A 19,465-nucleotide genomic window follows, 5' to 3' on the forward strand; every position below is an offset into this window, starting at 1 on the left:
GAAATGGCTTGGGAGGGGTCATGCCATAGTCACTGTGTAGCACACCCCCATGAGTTTTAATTTTTAATTCTTCATACTAGCAGGCTGAAAGAGAACTTTGGGGACTGCCTTGTTTGTATTTATTGACCATTTCTAAATGAGCTATTTTAGAGAAGACATTATTCTTGTTAGAGTTTTATTGTTTGGAGACTTCCAGAACACTTTTAAACCATGTTTAGAAGAATAAAGCAAACCGCAGTTCATGGCCATAAATTTAAGAGACAGGCAGTGTAAAGAGAATGAAAGAGAAGCAGTTACGAGATGCAATATATTTCTAAGCTTCAGGTAATGTCTAGATAGACCCTCTTGATGAAAGACCCATCCTTCCTTCCTTTCCCCCTCCTGCATCCTCCCCCTCCTTTCTTTTCTTGCATTTAGCAGAGTGTGAGGAGACATGGTTATTTAGATTTTTAATTACTATAAGTAATTCATCTATAATATTTTGTATCTAGGTCAATCCAATTTTAAGGAAGGCCCAGTTCCGTCCCCTAAACATATCATGCTTAACCGAATACACAGGAGACAAACTCACAGCTTTGAACTCAGCAAGGTAGATGCAGTGTCCAAACTCTCATAAACTAAAGAGACCTTTAGTTTTTAACCTGCTAAAAGTGAAAGGAAGTGATGACTTTGGTCCTGATGACTTTGGTCCTCAACATTTTCTAGAATGAGTCCTTAGGTATGAGGCTTGCAGACAAACTCCAAATTTGGAGGTGTAAAATAAAAGAAGAAGGGGGAGAAAGAGAGAGAGAGAGAGATCTAGAAAACTGATTCCACAATTTTATCAATAGGAAATAACCCAGCTATTTGGTGAGGAGGCTCACAATCTTCATCCTAAAAATTGAAATGTATGTGCTGTTACAACATTCATTGAAAGTGATTTGGCAAACGTGATTATGTTGACTACAGAGCACCTGCAGTCTAATACAAGTCAGTGGAGATGCTTCCAGTAAGAAAAGGAAAACTTTCTATGGGTTTAAGATCCCGGAACAATCTTTAAGTTCTAAGATGTGCTGAGATCACTGAGAATGTCACTTCCCTGATCAGCTGTGGAGGACTGAGTAAAACACACGGTGGGCTCCACACCCTTTCTCTGTCACCACTGCCAAGCTGGACAAGGCAGTCATTCTTTAAGACATGGTTGTGTCCCATATTCGATGGCATTGCAGCACATTTCTTACAGTAAATCACATTCAATCATAGTCTTGCCTCATATATTTATATGCTTGATATTTTATTTCCCTTGTATCTGTTACAAGATATGGATTGTTTATTTTCCAATGAAAATACATATATACTATATGGAGGATTTCATACATCAAACACAAACAAAAATGCACACACACACAGAGGTGTTTTTCTGATATGTGTATAAATGAAAAGAGGAATTAATATTTTGATAAAATGAGAATATGCCTGGAAACAAACTTGAAAGTTCTATCACATATTCCAAAATGAAAATATGTATTTTAAACTTCTATTTTCTCTCATTTATTTTCATTCTCACTTCTTAATCTCAAAAGGCACTAAGTAATCATTTTGGGATTCTTATACTATTGTTATATGGAATAGTGTTTATTGGAAGGCAATTTTCTATGTTTGTTGGAAGGCAATTTTCTAAAGATCTGGTGGTTTCACACTTTTTAAATCTGAGAATGGATTCCACTCCCCTCCTCCCAAGATAATGGCCTAACTACTGGCAGAAGTATGAAGACAATGACTTATGGAGACTTTTATACACACTTTTTTTTCTGGGCACACTCTAAGGCAATAAAGCTACCAGTGTTTTCATTGCCTTCCAGGTACACCCTGCAGATAAGAGCAATATGTTTTGCTTCAAAGGAGATTTACTAAAAGTCTTTGTTAAGGATCTGAAGATTTCAGAGTCTTTGGCTGTGACATGGGCACGGTTTGTAGCATCAGCCTGAGCCTGTCTATGCATCAGCTCCTTCAGGGGATGGAAGGAGCAGAGAGTTGGTGTTGGCTGGTTTCATGAATCATAACCTATCTAACGTACTTGTGTTAACCTTCTATGTGCTGAACAAATATAAATCATTGAACACAAGTCTCACAGATGTAGTAGTCACTACTGCTCAGGAAGTGTTGGATTATGTGTGGCACTCTAATAGCACATTAAAACCATGAGAGGTGATGGCCAAAAATTCAGACACAACCATGGATTCTTATAGCATCTATGATTCTTTGTTTCTTCCTTTCTTCCTTTCTTCCTTTCTTCCTTCCTTCCTTCCTTCCTTCCTTCCTTCCTTCCTTCCTTCCTTCCTTCCTTCCTTCCTTCTTTCTTTTACTATTCTTGTCTCAATAGCATAAGCTCAGTAGAAGAAATGTGTTCTACAGATGTGTTAGAACAATAAACGATTTAACAAATGAATAAAGATGAATGAGCAATCACTTATATTAGAAAGTGAAAGGATCTTACAGTAAAAGGAGAAACTTGTAATTTAAAAAGGGATTTCTATCCTAAAAAGTCTTATTTTATGTAGGGAAAAGATGATTTTTAAAATTATATATAAAAACTAAGAACCGAGATTGACAGCAGGACAGGAATCCAGAAGAAGAAATGGTAAAAAAGAGTCAAATCCATGAAACTAATGTGAGCAAGCCTGTGCCCTTTGCTATCTATGACTCACTGTTTAGCATATTTACAATGTGAACCATAACAGGAGGAAAAACACTCATTGTATAACAGACTTATCACTGTCTGCATGCATGGTCATGAGTTTCACATCAATTATTAATAATTTGAGACTAGAAGGCTATAATAAGGAAATCATATATCTTATTAGGTTTAGAAATTGCTTGAAAATATAATATTCATTGGAAAGTATACAGTATAAACTGTTATAAGGGAACTAGGTAGTAAGTCTTGTGCGGACAGTACCAAAATACTTTCTTCTTGGTACTAGGGAAATGGAAGCATGGAGAGTAACTACAAGTACACCACAGACTCTGTAATCTGTTCCTCAGAACCCTTCCACACATCCTTCCAGTCTTCCTAAGAATGATACCTGTCTTTCAGCACCATGGGAATGACAGTGCAAAAGTAGTCAGGACACAGCCTTGGAGGCCAATGAAGACATTATAGGAGCCTGACATTCAGAGGTAGATGTAGAGAGAAATGGGTCCCATTGTCACTTAAGATGTAAGGAATGAGAAATATTTTCTCTGAGTATCTAAGATGTATAACTTATTATCTGTATGAAGGGAAATGTCATGCCTCAAGGGCATAGAAGATCCCTGTTCTGACCTAAGGATAGTATATAGATAGATGCAGGTGCTGCTGTAAGTTCGTATAAGATGGAACAGTAATTTGTCTTACCACTTTTCTACAGCTTACATCAGGCCTATTTGCAGTAGTTTTCATGCAATGAAAATCATAAGGCATCCAGTTAGATGAACAACCCAAGAGTGATGCACAGATTATCCTAGAAAAATCTAGTAATTATACTTACTCTTATGTATTGTGTTCTAACGAGTTCTTAAACTCTCCAAAAGGACTAGAAAGGAGACATTATAGGATGAAGCATATAGATAAATGGGTGAAGGTTTAGAGAGTAGAGTAACTTGCCAAGGCAAAGTAAATAGGAAGGGCAGAACTGGCCTTGGCTTGCACATTCCTCTCCTTTAGCGTAAGCACATCTTTGGCAAAAGAGTATATAATACATAAACAGTAGAATATAAGTTAGTGTCTGTTAGTACATTGTCAGTGTGTGTGTGTGTGTGTGTGTGTGTGTGTGTGTGTGTGTGTGTGTGTATAGTGCACTTCAGTTTGATCTAAAAGTCTTCAAGGGATACTGGGTGGTGTTTTATTCAAGAAAACCTCACAACCACTTGCAAAATTCAGAGAGTCATTTATGACCATGATAAAAATATGTATACATTATTCTGTGTTCAGTTGATCTATTTCTTGAGTGATATATATGGCTCACAACCAAGACTAGAGCACAGCACTATGTTGAAAGAGTTCTTAACTTACAGGAGTTTTTATAAGTACAATAAGATGAGAATAAACAAATAAAATGTGAAAAGAACCTTTGTGTTAAAGGCAGTCCAAATCTCTCATTAAACTGAAAAATCATTTCATAGTAAGCCTAACTGGAGACTATGTGAACATCATAACCGGCTTGGCCAGCTGTGGAAGATGGTCAGGACATTTGAGCTGGAAATGAACAGATACCAGATGGGTTGTAATGATTACTTAGACCTGCAAGGTTTGTGTCCTACTGAACTCCTGCAGAAGCCCTCCACATTTCCTTTCCCATGTATCCAGAACTGGGCATTTCTTCAAGTATTCCGATTTCATTAAATAATTTCAGTAACTTTAAGTAAAATTTGTGAGAATCTCTTAAAAAAATCTCAATATGTAAATGAATATTTTGCAAAAAGTAGTATAAGAAATAAGCATGTATTTGTAAATAAAGATTAAGAAAATTTGTTCTAAACGTGTAGCCAATTCTGCTAGTTAAGTGATAATAATATTATGTCCCTCAAACATGTGATAACACCTTTCAGACTTAGCATACACAACATGTATCTAAGCAAAGAAAACATGTTCTGCCAACTCTCAGCAAAGGCATAGACATTAGACGACTGCAGGTTTATTTGCATCTCAGAGTCCATAAACTTAGAGATGATTGTGGGATGGTATCATTAAGTTGTCTATACCATATGGATATCTGCTTCACTTCATTACATTCAGCGGACTCCCAAATTATTTCATTGTGCTGGCTATTGTGAGCACTACAGTAACCATGAACCTGCAGGTGCCTTTTAGACATTCTGATATTTTCTTTGGCATAATGTCCAGTGCAAAGAATGGTGGAGGAGCTATAGGTGGGGAGTTGGGTATAGCACACAGAAAAGAGAGACATCTCTAGGACATCTGCAGAATAATCTGCAATTAAGTCAACGTTAACTCACTGTATATTTTTAAAATTATTACAAAATTAAAGCAAACTTGAATATTGTGTGTCATGACAACTAATCACTCTGACTTAATCATTAGACATTATGTACGTATATAGAAAAAGCACAATATACTCAATATGTACTATTATGTAAAATAGAACAAAAACACATATCACAAGATCATTTAGTCTTATCCAATACTAAAAAAATAATTAATGCGGGACAATAGGCATAAAGTGATAGTCCCAGGGAGGCTTTTGTAACTGTAGGATACCAAGCCAGTGACCTTTCATCACCAGAAGGAAACTTCAACATTACTGCAAACTAAGCCATAGGAAAGGCCACCTACAGAGATTACAGAAAGGAGAGATCGATAATTTCTCACTTGGTGATTCCCAAGTAACATCAGAGAATTTAAAAGAATACACTACCCCCTGACCTCTAAAAAAGTTACAAAGACATACATGCCTGTTATGGAGTCCCATTTGCCTATAATATCTTATTTATAAGACACAGCAGTACTTTCCTCCTTAGCAACAATGAATGTTCAAATTCTGAGACAATATTAATTAATATTTGAAGATAGCCCATTTGGCTTTTCCTAGAAGGGAAAGCAAGATTTCTTCCATTCTGAGATCACACTGTATTGTCACACACACATAGCTAGGGTGCTACAAGAAAGCACGCATTTCTCAAGTGACATTCCTGAGGCTCATCACGGGCTGTTTCTGTGACCTCCATCACACCCAGCTGAGAAGACCATCCCTGAGAATAGCCTACTCATACTTGCTCTCTTTCCAACCCAGCTTTCTGGTGTTTAAAAACCATGTCCGGGAATCTGGGAGACAAGGAAGGTTCCTATCTTTTCACAGATCTTGAACGTTAAGACATCATTTTGTTTTCTGAAAGTATACAAGGCTGTTCAAAGTGTCAATGGTGTCCACTCAGCCAGCACTGTTCTCCCGTATATATCACAAACAGGAGCCAAGCATCTGTGCTTAGGACATTGTGATGATAGTGAAGACTACATAAGTATGCATTTATGTTCTCCATACTCTGTCCTCTGTGTCCTATTTTTTTTTTTAAGTACAGATGTGGGGATATCTTGGAGGAGTTTGGGAAGGGGGAAGAATATGTCATGTTTATCAAGATATCATGTATAAAATTTTCTTTTAAGAATGTTAAGACTACATTATATTACCCATCTTTTTTGGAATTCATTTCAATGGAGCCAGGATGAGGTATTCCACTATAAAGTGGCAAGCTCCCTCCAGAAAAAGTGTTAAATGACACAAATTTCTTTGTACTAGATCAACAGTATATATTTTTTTTTCTCAAATATCAAAGACTATTAAGAAAATTTACTTTAACAGTTTACTCAGGTGACCTTACATACATACAATTTATTGATTAAAAATAAAATTTAATAAAATAAGTCATTCATATGGACATATGCACACATGTATGCATGTTTCTCCCTCTCTCTCTCTGTCTGACTGTCTGTCGGTCTCTCTCTTCTCTCTCTTTTGCTCACTTATGCACACAGTCATCAAGTCAGATGAGGACAAATAATAATAAGGCTGAACTAACTTATTTATAAAGTCTATTTCAATGCCAGCTGTCTGAAAGTCCATGAACCTGTGAAACGCAAAAGGGATAAAGTTAATTAGGAGCAGTTTCCTGGTGAGCTTAGGGTTGGGTGTGAAGAAAGGAAGCAGAAAATCCAGCCAGCTGGAAAGGAAGGAGACCACACACTGGAACCCATCAAAATAAAGATTTGCACATGGCTCTCAACATCTGCTTCCTAAAGGCAAGCTATGCTAAGCCACGGTTGTTTCTGCCTAATGAAATATAAATATTAAACAAGTCTTTGCTGTTCTAGAAAGTACTTTCATCCTGCTTGGGAAAGTTGCTTCCTCTGGCTTCCTTGCTTCGCCAGCGTTTCATGACTCACCCAGACTTCCTTCAACCTAGCAGTGAGCATTGCAAGTCACATGATGACAACAAGTGCAGCCATTACTCAGCTATGCACTCCCTGCTGAGAAACACCATCACTTCGCAGCTTTCCTCTCTATAGTAATGCATACATAAAGCATCAGCAATGCCTCAGCTGCTGAGGACCCATGCTTGCATTGCTTCTGCCATGATTCGTTTCAAACCATTAAGAATGCCTATAGAATTGGCCAGATATTTGATGACCAGCAAAGTCTGATGAGATCTGCTCTTAGCAGGGTCCTTCAGGTATGCGCTTCATATGTGTTGGATACCATTCATTGTGCAACATTGGTTTATCATATCCTAAGTGTTTAAATAACTTACCTGACACTGGTTATGGTAAAATACTGACACAAGAAGATATCAGTCTAAATGCTAGTTGTCAGTGGATTTAGTTCAGCAGATCAAAACAGACGATGTAAGTTAATGTCACTGTTTAACAGATTGCTTTAAATATACTCACACCTTATACCTTTGAGATATTTTGAAAAGAAACGACCTAGATACCAACTAATTACAATCTATAACTGTTGGAAATTCTAAATTTGTAATTAGTATGATGGTCCTTCCTGTGCCTTGTACAACACACAATGTAACTATACTTTCTAGACTTTCAAACTATACTTTTGAAATGTTGGTGCTAAAAAGCACTTTTAATCAAAATGTTCAAAGACATTTGATACAAAACTATTCAATAGTCCAAAGATTCCTGTCTGCTATTTGGCCTTAGAAGATAATTATGAATATTTAATCTCTTAAAAAGCCTGAATAATTATATAGTCATTTTGATGATTACAAGACCAAGAAATCTGGCTGCTTTTTCAATGCTTCAACCACAAGCTGTACCTAGTGTAAGAGCAAAACCTTTGTGATCTTTTTTCACGGTCTGTCAACTTGAAGTTTCCCTATCTTGAAATTGCCTTTAAATTTTCTTACTCCTCTTTTGAGAAGCATCTTTACTGCTTATTTGTAAGTTGCAAAAATGGTTCTTGTTTATTGAATATTTGATTTTTGTGTCCCATAATTACAAACAAAAAAATAAATTATGGAAGAATTTAATCAGAATATAATTTCCTCATAGAGTTTGGCAATCATTACAAGAACTTTATTCTTTCCAAAAAGTAAAGACAAAAGGCAAATCAAGCAGTTTAGCCTAAGTGTCTGTTGAGTTAGTAGGTATATCAGCCAACCATTGACTTATAAAACACCACCAAAGATCTTAATATTTACAACAATGCAAATGAATTATCTTCACTTCCATGAATAAAATCGCCATAGCTTCCAGGACCTCATAAAGCTGTGGCCCATAGGCTTTTCAAAGGTGAATCTAAGAAAGAAGGTATTTGTATACTTGTGTGATGTTTAGGACTATTGGCCCAAGGGACTTGACACTATATCCATTTACTTTTTAACAGAAGGTAAGGCAAGTGTTCCTTAACAAAGCATTGTTAATTACATAAAATTTAGCATATCATATAATGCAAACGTGTGTATGTGTCACCTTAACATCCAGAAAGGATGTTATATTCCATGAAAATATTGCTTGCTCATTCATGTTTATTGCTAGACTATTCAAAACATTAAGGAATAGAATTTGTGTAGTTGTCCATCAACACATGAATAATAATAAATGATTAAATGAATAATAGAAATGTGTTTACATGTATGTATGTGGAATTTTATTCCACTATAAAGAAAATGTAAATTATGAAATCTGCAGAAAAAAAGGAGCGTATATGAAAAACATTACAATAAATGAGGTAAACAGGCTCATACCATAAATTTCATGTTTATTTCATATAAAGACCCCTGACTTAAGTGTGTGTGTGTGTGTGTGTGTGTGTGTGTATGTGTGTGTGTGTGTGTGTGTGTGTGTGTGTGTGTGTGTGTTGGTGTGTGTGTATGCGCATGCTCCATTTTTTTCCACACCCTTGGTCTTCTAACTTCTCATGCTTACTCCTAGCCTCTGCCAACAGATAATCAAACTGTTTCTGTAGTTTGACCTTTGTAGCATTTCTCTCTCCCTATCTATGAGAAAGGCTAAAATGAATTGATTCATGTGTCTGTGGTTGTTTGAGTTTGGGTACTCCAATGATGTTCAGACTATAAGCAAGCGTGGATAAAGGCATAAAGAAGTAGAAACATGCCAAACAAGTGATTTCTTCTCGCGCGCGCTTGACTGGCCAGGAAGAACGATGCTGCAACAGGATCCTTCCGCACACGTTTATTGGGAGAGCTTGATTGCAGAGGTGAAGTGACCCCAAGCCCAGAACTGGTGCTGCTTATATAGGCCTAGGAGAGCCGTTCTCTCTCATCTGATTGGTTAACTTGTCTCTCATCTGATTGGTTAACTTTGGTTAATTCTCAAAACCTCATCTTGGCAAAAGAACCTTTATTGCCTATGTATGTGTGGTGGCCAGCAGTAGCCAACTGCCACTCTGCAACTGCCACTCTGTAACTGCCACTCTGTAACTGCCACTCTGTAACTGCCACTCTGTAATTGCCACTCTGCAACGGCTTCCCACAATTTCTAGTCTGTGTATGCATGGTGGGGATGAGTGCAGTTTAGTCTATAGGACAGGAAATAAAACCACAAAATGGGAAATAGGACATGTGATATATGATCGAAGAAAGTAGGCTATGAGGTTAGAATGTTAGGATAAAGCTGTAGTAGAACAAGGGGGAAGAGCATTGAAGAATCAAAAGAAACAGATATTGAAAAAAAAATAAAACTTCATACACTATATGCTAACTACAACGAGATAGTGAATAAACAAGAGCTCAATCCACACAGATGCTATGATTCTGACTATGCTTCTACTCACCTTCTTATTTAATTAAAAATTAATTAATTAATTAATTAATTAATTAAAAAAGAAAAACGGTAAGTCTTAGGGACAAGCAGCCTGGTTTTTTTCAGCATACATAGATAAGGGCTACAATGCAACTTTGACTGCTGCACCAGATGACTTCATAGCACACAAGCAACCAAACCATCTCCCATCACATGTTGTGGAGCTGTGGAGCTGGACAAGTCAGATTTCCTCATCATTATCCCTGAGCCCCAAAGGTACCCTCTTTGTGAGCTGCAGAGCTCGCAATGCATCCTCGCTGCTCTGTCTTGGGTTAAACATCTTTCTTTTCCTAGGATCTGACTTAGTTTCCAGGAACTGATCACCATTCTGCAACTTCAAATAACAATCTGGCCCTCTGCCTCATTCTGACTGGACCTGGAGAGATAGACATAGCATGCACTTTAGATGAACTAAATGAATTTCACAAGTCAAACATTTGGAAAAGTGTCCAGTGAAATTTTACAGAGCTTCTACACAAGCAAATTTTCTAATTTTCCAGCAAGAAAGAACATATTGAGCTAGCTTTTCTATGGTCAAAGATGTGCTTAACATGTGGCTCCACTTACATACAAAAAAGGCATAATTCCTAAAGAAGCTGTGGGTTTGTGCCAGTGTGTTCCTGGTGTAGACCTTTTCTTCTGATCCAGTAACTAATGTGGCTTAGAAAGCCATTACATTTGAATGGACTTCAGATAAAGAGTGTTGAGAGATGGACCGATCCAAGACTTTGTCCGATGCCCCAATGACAGGACAAATGAAGCAGAGTTCTATGTCCTGCCCCAGGGGCAGACTTGGCAAGGCCAATCTGGGGCTGGGTTTGTGACCTTGAAGGAGCTAAGGTTTCAGTTCAAGAGCACTTGGCTTTTTCCCAAAAAGAGACTGGGCATATTAGTGTCAAGGCCACTGCATGCTCAGTCTGTCATGGTCTTGAGAATCACAGTGTTCTCTTTGTTCAGCATTGCTCGTCATATGGTACATAAGCATTGTGTAAAACATAGCTTGTGTAAACCGAATCCCAAACTTTTATCTCTTCTCAAATTCTGATCCCCTGGTCCCCTCTTTCAGGGCTCTGTCCCTGAAGAATGTACGCCAGACAAGGTCAGAAGGAAACTCCATAAAAGAGGTCTAGAGTCTTAATAATGAGTCTCTGCAATTTCAGTTATACAGCCTAAAATATTCAATGGTACATGAAGTTTCGGAGTTTGACAATGATTCTCTTTAGCAAATTTCACAAGGCCTTCAAGTCTGTGGTTCAAACACTTCCGATTTTGTACCAATACAGTGTTATAAAGGCAACTAATCTTTTGTCAACCCATACCCATGGGATATGTGGTTTTCTCATACTCTGAGAGTCCAACAGCAATGAATACTGAGCCATTACCACACAACATTATGCATGCAGAGCATAATACTTTGCATATATGTATGCATGTACATATATACTAAAGAATATGAAAAATGAAAATATTTCTGTTTGTGTATTTCTTTAAGCATTATGTATGGAAATAGTTTGAATCATTTGTAGATGAAATCAGTATTTCTATACTTTTATTGATTAAAATAATTTGCCATCCCAATTAGAGATTGGAGTCAGCTAATTAATCGATGGGCTGAATAGAAGATAAATGTGGAAAGGAAATATTGTATTCTCTGTGCCTGGTTGCTTGTCTTGAGACTTGATTCTTTTCTGAACTCAGGCTAGAAATTACTTGTTGGTGTGTTACTGCTTCGTATACGCTTAGCCACTCCTGCTTATACACTGAACATACTGGGTTCCCAAACTCAAGCCACCACAGCCACAAGGATCAATTCGTTTTCGTCTTTCTCATAGACATAAAGAGAAAAATGCTAGAAAGATCAAACTACAGAAATAGTTTGATCATCTTTTGGCAGATGCTGGGAGTAAAGGGTGAGAAGTTAGAAGAGCAAGGGTCTGGAAAACAGTGGAATTCTTGCAGGGGTGCTGGGATGGAGGAGGGCATCATGGATATCCACAACCCCTATACAATGTGTGTTATCATGCTGTGGACTTTGAGAAGGGTTTTCTATGAAGGTTTTCTGATGGAAACAAATCCATTATTCTGAAGATGGAGGTTCTTTTGTGTATTGGTTGTGGGGCTGGGTAAGGATTTTATGGAAATATTTTAGGTTTGGTTTTCTAGGCCAGTCTAAGATGACGTTGAAAACAAGGCTTTTTGAATTTGGAAAGAAGGCTTGAGTGATTCTTTAATGAGACATATTAAAAGGACAAGAATAATTTTAAAATTAATTCAGTAACTATGTTCTTGGCTTGGGGCTTGGAACAGTTGTTCTGAAGTGGGATGCATATCTGGACATGAAGAAAATGAATTCCCTTATAGACTTGTTGGAAATTGAGATTACCAGCATATGATAAAATTGAAAATGTTTGTTGTAATAACATCTATAAGACTGGGAAAATTTGGATTTAAGTGGAAAACATCAGTCTAAATATAAAATAGTTCATCCTATTCAAAAAGTTTATTTTTATATCTATATCTGTGTAGTAGAAAGTAATCCAAATGAAGGACAAGCTAACTATCAGTCTGAGAAAACAGACACCACTCTGTGTGAATTTCATTAGATTAACTGGGGTCTGTTACAATTAATTTTGTTTTAGAAACCAGTGGCCAACTTGTAAGTGTGTATGGCTTTCATTAGAAGCTCAAATTTTAATATTTTTTGAAAAAGTTTGTTTTTAGTCTCTAATCTGTCTTATTTTATTTCCATGGTTCCTCTGGCTTTGTTGACAGGGAAGGCTCAGATATCCCAGGCTGCATTGACTGTCTGTCCATTTTCAATATTATGTGCCCAAAACTTAACACAAACCATCCATCGGTAGGGATGGAGGGCAATGTTGTTCACTCTAGATATTTCAGATTTGAACTTTCCACTAGACCATATCCTACTGTCTAAATCTTTCCTATGCTAGCAGCGGATGATGATTATTGAATATGCTATTTTATTGTCCTTATTAAATTGCAATTATATAGATAGGTAGATAGCTATAGATATATAGTCTATTCATTGGTTAATTTGGCTATTTTAAAGTATATGCCTATCAGTGACTTGGAAATAATTTTATACTTTCTAAATGTTGTATTAATGATATCATCCACTCAATCTGTATTGATTTTCAAAATGGGGGCATGAAAAGAATTATTAATGAAGTATCTTTTGTACATGCCATAAATATACTAACATCTGATTTCAAATACAAAGGATTGATTTTAAACAATTATAAAAAAGAAGAGTCTACCAATAGATTCAATAAAAGAGGCACGGGCACTAGTATCTCTGATTTAGATCTTCCAAGAATACATGAAGTCTGAAGAAGTCATGTGTCCAAAGACTGGAAGCAAATAAAAACAGTCCTAAAAGGCGACTTCAGTCCCATTCCATCAAAATTCTTGAGAAGAAGCTAACATTTTAGGATCTAGGTCTTAAGATGTGAGGCTTGCATATAATTAGACCAACCCATCTAGAAGTAATTATCTATAGATTACCTCAGGCATCCTCTAAGAAAGAGTCCCTATAAAAGAACACACTGTCATAAAAGTTCAGTAATTATAGCAATTCACTAGGAACAAAGTACCCTTTGCTCTGTTGATAAATAAAACAATGAAAACACTACCCTACCAAAGATATTCCAAGTCTCTCATTCTAACAGTAGCTATTTTCTTTTTTTTTTTAATTAGGTATTTTCCTCGTTTACATTTTCAATGCTATCCCAAAAGTCCTCCATACCCACCCTCCCAATCCCCTACCCACCCACTCCCCCTTTTTGGCCCTGGGGTTCCCCTGTACTGGGGCATATACAGTTTGCAAATCCAATGGGCCTCTCTTTCCAGTGATGGCCGACTAGGCCATCTTTTGATACATATGCAGCTAGAGTCAAGAGCTCCCGGGTACTGGTTAGTTCATATTGTTGTTCCACCTATAGGTTTGCAGTTCCCTTTAGCTCCTTGGGTAATTTCTCTAGCTCCTCCATTGGGGGCCTGTGACCCATCCAATAGCTGACTGTGATCATCCACTTCTGTGTTTGCTAGGCCCCGGCATAGTCTCACAAGAGACAGCTATATCTGGGTCCTTTCAGCAAAATCTTGCTAATGTATGCAATGGTGTCAGCATTTGGGAGCTGATTATGGAATGGATCCCTGCATAAGGCAATCACTAGATGGTCCATCCTTTCGTCACAGCTCCAAATTTTGTCTCTGTAACTCCTTCAATGGGTGTTTTGTTCCCATTTCTAAGAAGGGGCAAAGTGTCCACACTTTGGTCTTCGTTCTTCTTGAATTTCATTCGTTTAGCAAATTGTATCTTATATCTTGGGTATCCTAAGTTTCTGGGCTAATATCCACTTATCAGTGAGTACATATTGTGTGAGTTCCTTTGTGTTTGGGTTACCTCACTCAGAATGATGCCCTCCAGGTCCATCCATTTGCCTAGGAATTTCATAAATTCATTTTTTTAATAGCTGAGTAGTATTCCATTGTGTAAATGTACCACATTTTCTGTATCCATGCATCTGGGTTCTTTCCAGCTTCTGGCTATTGTAAATAAGGCTGCTATGAACATAGTGGAGCATGTGTCATTCTTACCGGTTGGGACATCTTCTGGATATATGCCCAGGAGAAGTATTGCTGGATCCTCCGGTAGTACTATGTCCAATTTTCTGAGGAACCGCCAGACTGATTTCCAGAGTGGTTGTACAAGCTATTTTCTTTCTTTATATGGGAGTTTCCTAATTTCAAATATATTATCATTCTAAAACTATGCATACTCTCTAAAAATAAAATATATGATGTTTTAAAGGTTTTATTTTTAGTGTGTACACACACACACACACACACATATGAGTTTCAAGTCTGACTAAGCGCTGTGAGTATGTGGTAGCATTTTTGAGAGATCGAAAAAGTCTAGATGACAACAATAAAAGCAGGCACTGGCCCTGAAAAGATGAGTAACAAAGACCCACAATGCAATCTTATTCCTGCCCTTAGTGATGAGCCCAGGGCAACCCAGTTCGTCATCAACCAGCGTCCTCTGCCCTGTCACAGTCATTTCTCTATGGTGGCATGGACCCAGCCTTGCATAACTAAGTAGCAGTGAGGCTTGTTTCAATTTTGGTGTCTGATTGTGCTTCAGGACTCTATTGTATGTGATCTTGTCTTGGTACTTGATGTTAATTATAGCCTGTAGTCCATGCAAATGAAACTGAGATGAAGCATGTGATTTCAATTACAGAGCCAAATCTCACAATTTGAGGCTGTCACTGCAAACACTATTCTGTAAAGAATGAGCTTCACTTCATACTGGGTTTTAAAACATATTTTTAAAAGCTGATCATAACAAAACGCATGGAAGGTTGCAGTGTTTATTACTTATTTCAGAGTTTCCTGTACATTTTCACTGAGGAAAATACAGAATGAAAGAAGAAAGAGGGTTTAGAGGAAAGGAAAAAACAGAAAAGAAGGAAGTAGGGAAAAAGGGAGGAAGGAAAACTAGCTCATCATGTAGAGTGACACTTAATATCCCTGTAATATGACTTTACACAGCACAGCATTAGATAAACTGCATGTCCCTAGAGTTATTAGTTAATTTTTAAAGTTGTCTGAAAACAATTTTTATACTCTATAGTCTTCCCCTCCACATAGGTTTGGCAGCACTTTAAATACTTGGGAAACCCATTTTTAATATAAATGTGAATTTCATAATGCCCCATAGTCAATTGGCTATACTCTTTGCTAACTGCTTCTGATGAAACACTGTCGACTAAAATAGAAAGTGCTTCATGATTAACAGTGCCCTAGGTGAACACAGGAGTGGGGTCCACTAACACTAACTTGTATAACTCTGTAGAGTCGCTGTAACTAACCCTATTCCTTGTGTGCTCTCACTGTGACCTTGCATGAGTTTCTCTGGATGGAAAGGGCCCGAAAACCACTGTGAGAACTTAGACATGCTTCTTGCATTCACTCTATGTACTTCTCTTAAAAATGCAAATTTTCCTCAACAGGGAATCTTCTTACATCAGCTTATTGCTGAGATGCCTACAGACATTAAACCACTGCCACTCAGAAGAGTAGATACAGGTTAATACACAGACGGCTTATTTAATATGCCTTAGTGCTCAAGTCTGCTGAGCCCGTGTCAATGAACAGAGAGAAGCAGAAATTATAATCTGATTCCTGGTTTTTAGATCCACATCTAGGATAGATTTCTCAAAGATGCAGGTTCATTGATTATCTGTGAGACAGAAAATAATGATATGAGTCCAAGTATAGATTTCAAGTGATTTTCTTTCAAAGGGGAAAGTTGTTTTGAAAGGAACTGAGATAAAACATAATCTGAAAGGTTAATGCTTCTTATCAAAAGTCTTAAACAAATCGGTAGGGGTGGTAGCGTCAACTTGCTTAGGGCCACCCTGCTTAGCCTACAGCATATGTAGGAGTTATTGCTACCACTGAGTCAGTGCTTCTAACAAAGGAAGAACAAGTCACACTGGATATGACAATATAATCATATTCTATAGACTTCCCAGATTTTGATTCTGATTTTCACATTTGCTGCTATGCAAAAATGTGATCTTTTTCATCAGTTAATAATGCACAATGATTTGGACTGTGATTCATATCTCTGATTATACTTAAAATCAGAATCAGCCATGAACTGACCACACTAAAGTGTGTCTTAGGATGGATTTGAAAGTCAGTGTTCTATGTTCTTGATTGTCCAGAGTTTGACAGACACCCAGAATCCTGGTTTGTGTCTCTATTACTATGATACAATAATGACCAAAGACAAGCTAGAGAAAGAACGAGTTTGTTTCCATTTTACTTCCATGTCACCATCCATCATTAATGGAATTCGGGGAAGGAATTTAAATCAGGAACCCACAGACTGAAACTGAGACAGAGACCGTAGAGGAATGCTGCATACTAGAATGTTTTCCATAGATGATTCACTTTGCTTTCTTATATGAACCAGGACCATCAGATGTGGCACTGCCCATGTTAGATGGGAACCTGTGCAGCAATTATCCATCAAGAAAACACACCGCATATCTATTTTTAGGCCAATTGGATAGAGGTAAATTCTCAATTTATGTTTCTTCTTCCAGGTGACTGTAGTTTGTGTCAAGGTGACAAAAACTAGCCATATAGTTGACTACAAAATATCATACTTGTCTACCGTCCTGATGGTTGTATGCTGATTGGATCAAGGAAGCAGAAGGTTTCAAGCCAGTCATCCTTCTTCCTCCTAAATTCAAGTTGCCCACAGCAATATCCCATATCTGATACCAATTCTATGTGAGTATTTCTCTGGTGCTGTGATACAATACCATGATTAAGACAGCTCAAAGAACCCTGATGGAGACTGGGGAAGCATGGCAACTCAAAAGCACGGTAGGAAGCTAAGAGATCACATCCTCAAACATAAGCAGAAAACACACATTCAGCTGGAAATGGATGAAGGGTCTAGGCAAAGCCTACCCACAGATATACTTTCTCCAGAAAGTCTGTACCTCCTGATCTTTCCCCTAAAAGTGCTGCCAACTGAGAACCAAGTGTTCAAGAGCATGTGCACACAAACCACCCCACCAGGACTACTGCACAACACTGTGCAGTAGTAATAATGTTACCACTACTGTACACACCCTATGCATTCTATACAATGGCCTTCTCTCCCATCTCTGGATGAGACACTGGGCTTTGATCTTCTTTGCAAGTCTACCACACCTATTTCTTTATAAGCCCAAGCTTTACTTCCAAGAAACATGGCTTTTGCCCCCAAATTTATTCCAATTTCACAATAATATGTTTAGAATTTTTTTCCAAATGTCCATATAATTTATACCAAAGGTGAGGGAAAATGACATGTTCCATATATATTTTCACTTCTCACTTAGAATACACCTGATGATTTCCTGGTTATTGTCTAACCCTATTTCTGTTATCTAGGGAAGCACTTAGTGACACTGTGATACGTGCTTCTGATCTTTACAGAGAAGGACTTATGATGCATGATATTTGAAGACAGTCAAGCCTCACTTTAACTCTGTGATTGTAGCATATTATTATGACCATATTGAAATTTAATTCTCAATTTCCCCCTTAAATTTTTGGCAATTTGGAGTTCCTAGGCCCCTATTCTTCATCTTCAAACTAAAGGATATGGAAGGTTGAAGTGTCAACTTTATTCCTTAGTGGAGAACTTTTACTGAAAAACAAAAGCAAGAATTTTGTCTCTGCCTGTTTTGACTTTTTAATCCTATGTTCCCAGGTTAGGAGAAAAGTGTTGGCTCTAACTTTGACAGGCTTTAGCTTTGAAGACATGCCAGACAGAAGAAGACAATTATGGACTCAAGCTTTGCTAATATGCTCCAAGTTTGCTCAGACCACTAGTGGCTTTCTTTCACCACTTGCTTTGCACTGTTTGGATGCAGTATATAGCAAGACATTCACTTTCATCCAATCACACTTAGGCTGTATTTCTGGGGAAAGTTACATCATTGTGATCATGCCTGCAAAGAATCTCGAAGGTTCTTTAATGACTGCTGCAGGAGAGTGAAAGCATGCAGCTACTGCTCTGATTTCAGGCAAGCATAAATGACCCAGAGACAGGAAAGAATTGCTCATACCTAATGCCTGTCATGCTTGTCACCTGTGCTGAAGTAACTGCTGCTGCTTCTTCCATTAGAGGGAACTTTAGACTGTAGCCCTTTGAACAGCCTCTCTTTGAGTTTCTTAGAAGAAGAATTAGACCATTCTAGAGTGTGTGTATCACTTCCTTTCCCAGTTGTTGCATGGATAAAAGTACCCAGATGAAGGGACTAGAAGAGGAAAAAGGAATGATTCTAACTCAAAGTTCCCTGTTACAATCAATCATGGGCAAGGCAAAACATCAAAATCGTGAAAGAGCTGAATATATCACAATAAAGAAACAGAGGAACGAACGAATACACATGGTAAACTCCCTTTCTCTAATTTATGCAATCAAGGAATCCCTGTTCTGGAGTGTCCCCACCCACATGCAAGGTGGCTCTGAACCCATCAGTTAAGAATCCCCACAGGCATGCCCAGAGGCACATCTCCCAGGTAATGCTAGCTCCTGTCAAGTTGACAATTAACACTAATCATTGCATCAATCAACCCTGTACATTTTCTGGGAATAGAAATACAGTAGTTTTCAATCCACTGCATAGTTAAGTTGAAGATTCTTTTTTTGCTTTGTTTTGTTTGTTTGTTTGTTTTTGTTTTTGTTTTGCGAGACAGGGTTTCTCTGTAACCCTGGCTGTCCCAGAACTCACTTTGTAGACCAGGCTGGCCTCCAACTCAGAAATCCACCTGCCTCTGCCTCCCAAGTGCTGGGATTAAAGGCATGGGCCACCATGCCTGGCAAGTTGCTGATTCTTAAAACATTCCAACTTTAATTGTTAGCATCTCTGAACTATTAAACAACTTCCAAATGAACAGTTTCTTCCTTGTTTGAATGAGTTGAAATGACTGTCTCATATGAATGTTTTATAACTTATGTATAAACTCATGTTATAGTCAATCATATTTTCCTTCCTACTTTAATTTATACTTTTCTTAATATATGGGCATAACTGTTTCTGTATTGTCTTA

The sequence above is a fragment of the Mus musculus genome, chromosome 3, assembly GCF_000001635.26.
Source record: "Mus musculus strain C57BL/6J chromosome 3, GRCm38.p6 C57BL/6J".
NCBI classification, from domain to species: Eukaryota; Metazoa; Chordata; class Mammalia; order Rodentia; family Muridae; genus Mus; species Mus musculus.